At 39.9% G+C, this 10123-nt stretch overlaps 1 long non-coding RNA gene across 1 annotated transcript; it reads right to left on the minus strand.

Moving 5' to 3' along the window:
* Positions 1 to 244: 244 nt before the first annotated feature.
* LOC121636819 lies at positions 245 to 1708 on the minus strand. Its single transcript, XR_006009774.1, has 3 exons — positions 1623 to 1708; positions 711 to 861; positions 245 to 513 (listed from the first exon to the last, which is right to left on the minus strand). It is a non-coding gene; the product is annotated as an uncharacterized LOC121636819 (long non-coding RNA).
* Positions 1709 to 10123: the final 8415 nt, after the last annotated feature.

Below are 10123 nucleotides of genomic sequence, written 5' to 3' on the forward strand. Positions count from 1 at the left end.
AATGATTGTTTCTATAGATTTTTTTTTGCATATTAATATACATTTATAATGTATTTATGAATTACTTTAGCAAAGCAAATTTCCATCTTTAGGCCCTTATTGTTTAAACCACTTCAGAAAAACATTTTCTTTGCATGAACATTAATTTCACTCCTGTCAACAACAGACAAAAAGGACAAGATGGTGTTGATCAAACAATTAAGAGAACTTGGGAAAACACGTCATCCTGTGTGGTGCATTGTGGGACATAGCCGTCATACTTGTATTCTGTACTGTAATAATTCTGTACTACCTGTAAGCGATATATTTATACACACACACACTTAGATACATACTGCTCATTGCACAACATACAGAAAACATCTTACCAAGTAACAGTTTTCTCTACCAAGCATAGTTGTACTGAGCTGCTTAAAATAGTGTTTTTGGTGTGTACATATCCAACCACCTCAGGGTGTACAGGCATTCTGGTCTCCTCGCGATCCTCATCATGCTGACAGTTCTAGAAACTTTCTGTAAAAAGAGGAAGAAGGTCAATAAATAAATCTACACCTCATTACAGTGGTTAATAATTCTAAAATAAGTTGTTTCTGTGTGGTTGTGGACATATTTTATCTAAGAGAACTTCAGACTGATAACTCGCCAGTAAACATGCAATATTTTCCCATATAAGCAACAACAATAACAAGAAGGTTTAGTAAACAGCTGACAGGTTGGCTGTAGGAAAATGCTGTGAAGTGTGTGGTTCCACAGCTCCTCTGTTACTTCTACCACCACCAGTTGACCTCCAGTTCTCCAGCTTCAGTCACGTCCAGTTTCACCATCATCTTGTCCATGTTTTGGTGTATACTGCACAATGCCCTGAAACATGTTCAGATATGTTTTAGGTATTGATTGTGAAAATTAGAACAAAATCCTTACAGAAACCAAAGCATGTAGATTCTATTTCTCCACTGACCTGCAGCCTTAGCAGAGGATCGGGAACGTTTGTTTCTACATTTGATTTTTGAGTTTATTTTTCTTAAAAAGGCACAATGTATATTAATATACATTTATAATGTAAATATGCAGGATTGGAACAAAGCTTAATTCCATCATTACTCTCTTCTAGTTACAAAAAAAAAAAAAAACTAAAAAGAAGCCAACCAAATTTACTCCCAGTTTTACTTTTGACAGTAATTTTGTCCACCCATTAGGTTTTTAACTTACTTTAATCCCAATAAACACTCGATTAATCGTCTGTCAGTGGTTACTGAACAATTTAGAAACAGTTTTAACTGATTCAACCCTAAAATAAAGCTCTAATAAATTTTTACAAATGTTTTATATTTAATCCAGTTTAAACAAAACAACCGTTCACTTGTATTTATCTAATGAGGAGCTTACTTGCCAGGTCCAAGATGGCGATCACTTGGACGTGTCGCAACAATGGCCGATGGGCCTTATGTCGATGAATGAACCCATAAAAGCTAGCGTTTAACATCTTAGTTTAAAATAAAGTTACTGCAGTTTCACGGACATGGGTATAACAGTAAGTTTGTCTGCGAAGCTTAACTTAAGTAACTCACTATCTATAACAACTGAAACCATTTAAAGGCCTAAAAATACAAGTATCAACTTACTTCCACATAATGTCCGATGTGACTGGACGGCAGGCTCTGCTACTGGCACCAGCTGGGCGCCAAATATGAGAATTAAAGTTTTCATCATCCGTTGGCATTGAAATTATCTCGGTGTCCTCTGAGTCTGAAGAAAGGGTGAAGAAGAGTCGTTTGCTTTGTCCGAAGAATACTTTTACAATTTATTGACGTGAACTGTAATTGAAAACACGACAATAAAGAGAAGTGCAGCGCAGAACTACATTGGCGCTGATTGATGACATCACACGATGTGCGACAGTTGAGGAGTAGGACCCCACAGGAGAGTGAGCGGAGACCTGCTGTTAGTAGTTGCTCAGGGAAATTTCACATTCATAAAAGGAAAAGGGCCGACGGCAAGCCGAAGTTCACAATGTTTCTACAAGATCTTTTTCAATACAGCTCCAACCTCAGTGGTCTTTAGAACTCAAAAGCCTTAAAAACTAAGTTTACTTTGGAAAAATTCTTATTTCATTGAGATGACTCTTTCCTCACATTACTTTAACTGATGGTTAAATGTATAAATGTATATGCACAGGCACACCTGGATTTTTCATATATGTTTATGTATATCTCCTAGATTTAACTTACTCACTGGTCTCACTGAATATCATTTAATACTTGATCCCTATACAGTTAATGTTCTGTATGTTTCATGTTCAATAGTTTAAGCAGGAGATTATTATCTTCTAACAAACAAAGATGATTACTTGGTTGTTGACTGGATACTTATTTTTATTCAGCATCTCAGCGAAATAAACTGTTTCAGAATAAGGACGTGTCTTTATGTAACAAACCATATTTTCAATATTAATTTTTTCTTAACTGTCCACCATTGTAGCATTTGTAGAATTGTATTTTTAATATTCTACACAAAGTTGATGACGACACAGTTTTTTTTTTTTTTTTTTTTTTTTTAACTTGTCCTGTCCAGCATCATAGCAGAAAAATGATAATCTGGTTGCTGTATCTTGCTGAACAAATTAGCTCTGCCAAGGGGAGGCTTATAGGTAAGGCTCCTCTTCATAATCTGATTCATTTATTTATTTACTTTGAATCACGGAATCTATGTAATCTTGCTGGACCTGACCGGAGGGGACAGAAAAAGAAGGATGACAGCAAAGAGAAGCAAAAAGGAAGAAGAAAGGAGACTAAAACATCACAGACAGAAGCAACGACCCTCAATCCACACCATCACCAGACAACAAACTGTTACACTTATACATAAACACACCAGAAAATCTCCTCAAACTTTTACAAAAATAAACAAAAAAATAAATAAATAATAAAAAACAAAAACAGAGCTGCTAGTCATTAAGAGTTCTTAAATGATAACCAAATCAAAAAGACATATCATGAAAGTAGCATAACAACGACCAGATACTAACTCACAGGAAAAATAAAAAGAAGAATTATCTCTTAGTAAATAAACCCACTGGACACTCAGTGACTGTGTCAGCATGTTGGTGACTGAAGTCGACTTCATGGCTACTTCAAGTCATTTTCTTATTTTTACTCAGCAACTCTGACTAATAAACAATTTCAAAATCAGAATAGGTCTTTATTGCCAAGTAAGTTTGCACATACAATGAATTTGTCTTGGGATTAGCAAAAACAATAAAAGTGAAAAAAGAACACACACACACACACACACACACACACACACATACAAAAAAACAAAACAACACAAACAGTTTTTACAGGACATAAGCCCCCTATTTCTACCCTAGTGCTGAAATATGGCTCCAAGTATAAGTAGGCTCTTGAAGACATTTTGTTTACCTCTCTCCAGGACAGAGAGGTGTTGGTGGGGGTGGGAGGACCTTTAGAGGTGAGCAGCTTCAAAGAGGCCACATCTCCTGTACTGCTGGGGAGGGTGAGTGGCTGGTTTGCTGGGACTGTTGTGGAATGTTGGTTCCAGCACATTGTCCTTAAAAGCAGTAGTAAACCCAGTGTTGTTGGCAAACTTGAAGAAATCACAACAGTCCACAGCTCCACTGGTCCACTTCTTAGATGTCCTTAAGATTCAAAGTGTTTATTGTCATTTGTCCAGTAAGGAAACAAGTTTCCCTGAACAATGAAATTCTTACTTTGCTATCTGCACTGGATGCCATACTAGATAGAAGATAAACATAAAGATAGATAATTTACTTAGTTTTTTTTTATCATATGTACATAAATGTGCAGTGTGCTACATAAACTGTTGTGAGGTAGACGGTAAGATACATGTGCAAAAGATTAGGAAAAAAGAAAAAAAGTGAATTTATGTCATTAGCATTTTCTATGCAGGGGTGGAAAAAGTACTGAAAAATTGTAATTAAGCTAAAGTATCTTTACTTTGCTTAAATTCTACTCAAGTAAAAGTTATAGTACACGCCAAAGATCGACTCAAGTAAAAGTAAAAAGTACTAAATTTAGTTGAGTAAAAGTTACTTAGTTACTTTAAATTACTTCATGTAAACAAAAGAAGAGTCATAAATCCAATCCAACACTTTTTTTTAATAAACTTTAAAACACTACAGTAAAAGAGAGAAAATAAAACCAAATCAAAGTAACCATGATGCTGAAAATGTTGAGCAATTCTTTAATAACAAAACTGTGCTCTTTTTTCTTTATATCACAAACATAAATAATCAGTTGTCTAAATTAACAAACAGTGACTGGTGATATAAGAAAATAAATAAAGTGCCATGCCCCACAGAATATTTTGCCAAGTGAATACTACAACATTAGACTGTAAAGCGCTTGTTCAGCTTGAGCAGGGGATGATTTCAAAGTTTTGTAGCGCCAATCTGCGCTCTCTTCACTCTGAACAACAAAGGCCAGAAGCTGTGGCTGGAAGGCCAGTGTTGATTTTCAGAGACAGTTTGTTTTTATTTTTGGAAAAGAGTTCAGAAGATACATACGTTCTAGTTGCAGTAATTTGAGTGAATATGTTACTTTGTGACTTTCCACCTCTGTTTTTATGTAGTAATACATGCTTCTTCTCTTGACCTTCTCATGGAGAGTTATATTATAGAGCTTTGGGACCACATGGGAACACCAAGATTTTTTTTTTATTATTTTATTTTATTTTTCGGTGTGAAACAAGTTCGTAATTGACATCTAAATCAACATGTTGATATTCAGAAATAATACAATAACACAAGCAAAGAAATCAGTATTAGCACCCCCTGGTGGGTCCATGATGCCATAACATCGCTGTGGAAAATACCAGGATTTCCTGTATCTGCCTACAATGTGTACAATGTACAATAAATATACAATGAAAAAAAAAATGTAAATTTATTTATTTATTTATTGCTAATCACGGACATATCCAAAACTCCAATTGTTATATATTGTTTTATATATATATATATATATATATATATATATTACATAAAAAAGCGAATACTTAGTAAATGAGTCATTCAAACAAAATGTAATTTAAAGGGGTAAAAATGGACGAGGGTCACCAGAGAGGGCAAAATTCAGTTGTGTACGAGTTGGGTTATGAGAATTGTTATGTATTTTAAAATGTATACCTAATGCCCGACAACGTATCCAGGTGGAGGCATTCGAGTTGATATTGGACACCTTGAAGGGAATTATCCCACTTATACCATGGTCACTTACAAAATAAATTAAATAATAATATTAAATAAATTATTAATGTGTTATTGTTGTTTTTCACCGTTAAAATCATATGTTTTTCACAAGAAGCAAATGAGTGGACTATTTAATATCGCTCGTTGTGACGCGTTGCCAAGACAACCGGCTCTGACACGGAACCTGCAGCTTGGTCGGCCGCAGTTGCATGACACAAACATAACATTTCAGAGGGCAGGTGCAGCTCTTACACCTTGTGTGTGTCCAGAGGATGATGCGACAACTTGTTTCAAACAGTCAAAGTCCAAAGATAGTTTCCTACATTGTTACATAAGCCTGCAGGCTGCTTTCATAGCGACGCCCCATCACAGACGTGATCTGGCGTGTCTCGGCTCTAACACAGAACCTGCAGCCCGGTCGGCCACAGCTTTTGTATTAGACCTGATCAGTGGAGAGAAGGGAGATGATTGCTTAACTATGTTACATGACACAAACATTTCAGAGAGCGGGTGAAGCTCTTACAGCTTGTATGTGTCCAGAGGATGATGCCACAATCTGTTTCAGTCACAGATAGTTTCCTAAATCGTTTTTATTGCAAGAAATATTATTCACCATTCACTCTGATTATTAAATGTGTATCAAGCTAGTAAGTCTATCCTAAATCGTTTTTATAATGTTATCCACCATTCACGCTGTATCAAGTATGTAAGTAAGGTAACCAAGACAGAAAGACAGGCGACGACCTATTTTAAATTAAATGCAACATTGCAGTTGATCGTGACATTTTATAAAGATGTTGGCTTGTCGCGTTTGAAGGACGGAGATTAAACGTTTGTGGACCCTGACCGCTGCTGGTTGGGACATTGCGGACGACAAAATGTTGCTCCATTCTCGTCTCTCCTGGACCTGCTTTCACAGCAATGCCTCACAGACATGATCTGGCGAGTCTGCAGCCCGGCGTCTGAGTTTCTGTTGCCACGGTTATAGTGAATAATAAATTAATAATTCAAACAAACTGTCATTTAAAGGGGTAAAAATGAATGAGGGTCACCAGAGAGGGCAAAATTAAGTTGTATATGAGGTGGGTTGTGGGATTTGTTCCAGACGTATGTATGGATGATATCTCATAGGATCTGTCACAGAAACGAATGCGGCGAATATGACGTAGGATCTGCGAGAGACGTGTATACGCAGAATACCATACACTAGGATTTCTTAAAGTTGTGTATGTGGAGGGTATCCAATGCTAGGATCTATCACAGATGTGTTTCCGCGGCATATCCCATACTAGGATTTGTTATAGATGTGTATACGGAGGGTTTCTTATAATAGGATCTGTTACACACCAATCTTCCCGTATATACCCGGAAACAGTCCGGATGTGCCGCGGATACGGAGACTTGTATCCTCTTCGATATCTCCGGATCTTAGGTGTTTTTGTCCAGTGAAAGGTCAACTAAATGCACTGTTGTGCTGGTGGATTCAAGTTTTGAGGCAGCAAAGGTGAGACATTTTCTGACTATGTTTTACAAACGTGAAGCATAAATCGGGCCTTCTTCTGCCTCTGGTTCGGAGAATCTTGGTCATAGCGAGATGAAACTTCCAGCTGTGGAATCTGTGAGATGTGAGCTTTTAGTAGAGGAGTCGTTTGTTCGTGTTCATGGGGAGACATCATCTGTGTTTACTTAGTTTTCAGACTTTGTGTACCTGGTCTTTGAATTATTGTTGTCTTAACTGTGTTTGTTGGTGATAGAAATGGTTTTGCTGAGCTGTTAGCTGAGATTCTGGACTTTCTGTGGATACCACACCTGTTTATAGGTAAATGGTCTGTATTTATATATAGAGATTTTGTCCAAAGCGCTTTATATAAACGTCACATTCACACATTCTGTCACGGTGTATAGCTGGCGCTGAGATTTCTCAGCCGTTCCTGAAGGCATTCTCCCTCCAGCACAGCTGATTGCTGATGTGCACCACCTGCGCTATGCTCTTTAAATACTAGCCTGTGACAACTCTTCCCTGCCAGATCATCTTGATCTTTGACCTGTTTTTGACCTGGATATCCTGATTATGCCTGCCCCCTGTCTTTTAACTCTGTCTGTCGTTTGATTGACTGGTACTCTGACCCTTGGACTGTCCCCAGGATTTGGATTTGGATTTCGGAACCTGTCTCTCTCCCTTCTGGATAATCTGGAGAAATTACCTGGATCTTTCCAGAGGATGTATCCAGTGTGGATAATTCGACTCTTGTCACTATCAGACGCAACTAACTGTTTTTGGTTCAGCAGTTTCCACAGCCCCATTGCAGCCATCTCGGTTCCTGAAAACCCCCCAGCTGGCTTCCATCCCCTCTGCTGGTATGTGAGCATTATCTTACACATTCCCGCCTTATAACGCTATATCTCACCTTGGTTCTCCTACCCTCTCAGGCTAGCGGACTGCGAGACCAGACTCGGCTCCCCTGGATATACTATCATCATTACAATAAAAACCTTTTATCACCCAATCCTCAATCCTGACAATTATTGTGGTCCAGTTTGCTGAACCGTTACAGTACGATTTGGCCAGTATTATGGACCCGTCAGATACTGCGGATTTGTGTGCCCGAGTAGAGACTGCCATCATACAACAAGAGGCAGGTCTAGGTGAACTAGTCATGTGCGTTAAAGATATCGCTAAGCAACTTGCTACACTCATGAGATCTGACTCCACAGGAACAAGTCCATCACCTCATTCCACCTCCCCACCAGTAATTCCGGGACATGAACCTCGGATGGCTCCCCCAGAATGGTATGCTGGAGAACCAGGTCAGTGTCGGGCCTTCATGATTCAGTGCTCCTTATTTTTTGAGTTGCAACCTACCTCATTCCCCTCAGAGAAGGCTAAAGTAGCCTCATTGCTCTCTGGAAAAGCCAGGCTTTGGGGTAGGGCTGAATGGGAGAGGAGATCCCCTGCCTTATCTTCATTCAAGAATTTTTCCGAGGAGTTACGAAGGGTTTTTGATCCGGTAAGACCCGAACAGGAAGCCTCGAGGAATCTGTTTTCCCTCCCCCAGGCTGGCAGGTCAGTGACTGATTACGTCATTGATTTCCGCACTGTTGCTAATGACAGTATATGGAATGAGTCTGCCCTGTTCGATGCTTTTCACCAAGGATTATCTGAACCAATTAAAGATGTTCTCGCCGCCAGCCAGGAGACCCTCCTAAGGACCTGAATTCCCTCATGGATGTTGCGGCACGGATCGACCAGCGACTCCAAGAGAGACAGAGAGAGAGAGACAGAGGCGCTGGGGTGAGCAGGTTCAGACCTTCTGACAAACTTAGAATGCTGATGGTCACGGACAATTCCCCCACAGTTTCTAATGACCCTGAAACCCATACAGATCAGCCGTTCTAAGTTGTCCCCAGCCGAAAGAGAACGGAGAATTTCAAATAGACTGTTTATATTGTGGTCAACCAGGTCATATCATACGATCCTGTCCAGTAAAAGGGAGGGCTCAGCAGGGGTCGGGAGGACCATACTGAGCCGAACTCTGTTGGATCCATCTGTCTCCAGTCCTGTTTTCCACATAAAGATCACTGCTGCAGAACAGGAACACACTCTAGCAGTTTTTATTGACTCCGGGGCTGATACTGAATTCATAGACAGACAGGTGGCCGAGCAATTGGGTATTAACTTTCTCCCCCTCTCAAAACCCGTTTCTGTCCGAGCTCTGGATAATCACCTGTTACACAAGGTAACCATGAAAACTCAACCTGTACGTGTCGTTTTCCCCCACAACCACCATGAGGTCATCAGCTTTTATGTCATCAATTCACCTCAGATTCCCGTCATTCTCGGCTTAACCTGGCTCCAGCTACACAACCCACACATCGATTGGTGGGAGAGCAAAGTAATAAACTGGGGAGTTAACTGCCTGACTACATGCTTGCGTTCTTTCCCTGCAACACCAGGCCAAACACCAGAGCTGTCAGAATCTAGCTACCCCAGTCTCACACAGGTTCCTTTGCAATATCATGACCTTAAGGAGGTTTTTAATAAGGTCCGTGCTACCTACTTGCCCCCCCATTGACCATACGACTGTGCAGTAGATCTTCTCCCTGGTTCCATGCCACCCCGTGGTAGAATTTATTCCCTATCCGCACCAGAAAAGGAAGCCATGGACAGATATATCTCATAGTTACTCTCGTCAGGTCTGATTCGCGCTTCCTCTTCTCCAGCGGGGGCAGGCTTCTTTTTCATAGAGAAGAAGGACGGCACACTTCGCCCCTGCATAGATTACCATGGTCTGAATGATATAACAATCAAGAATCGCTACCCTCTTGATCCTTTACAGAACGCCACCATCTTCATGAAACTGGATTTATGTAATGCATACCATCTAGTACACATCTGGGAAGGAGATGAATGGAAGACTGCCTTCAACAGGTCAGACCGGGCATTACAAATACCTGGTGATGCCTTTTGGTTTGACTGTATTCCAGGCTTTGGTAAATGATGTTCTGGGAGATATGCTCAGTAAGTTTGTTTTTGTTTACCTTGACGACATCCTCATTTTCCCCAGAACCCAGACGAACACATTTTTCATGTCTGAACTGTTTTGCAGCGTCTTCTCTAACACCAGCGCTACGTGAAGGTTGAAAAGTGTGAATTCCATAGTTCCACCATTTCATTCCTTGGTCACATTATCTCAGCCGGAGGTTTCAGGATGGACCCTGCCAAGGTTTCTGCTGTCCAAGAGTGGCCTACACCCAAGAACCGTAAGCTTCTACAACTGTTCCTGGGCTTTGTCAACTTTTACAGAAAATTAATCAAGAACTACAGCTCTATCTCAGCTCCATTACATCAGTTAACCTCTCCCAGAGACCGTTTTCCTGGACCGGTGAGGCTGAAAA

This window comes from Melanotaenia boesemani, chromosome 3, assembly GCF_017639745.1.
Source record: "Melanotaenia boesemani isolate fMelBoe1 chromosome 3, fMelBoe1.pri, whole genome shotgun sequence".
NCBI classification, from domain to species: domain Eukaryota; kingdom Metazoa; phylum Chordata; class Actinopteri; order Atheriniformes; family Melanotaeniidae; genus Melanotaenia; species Melanotaenia boesemani.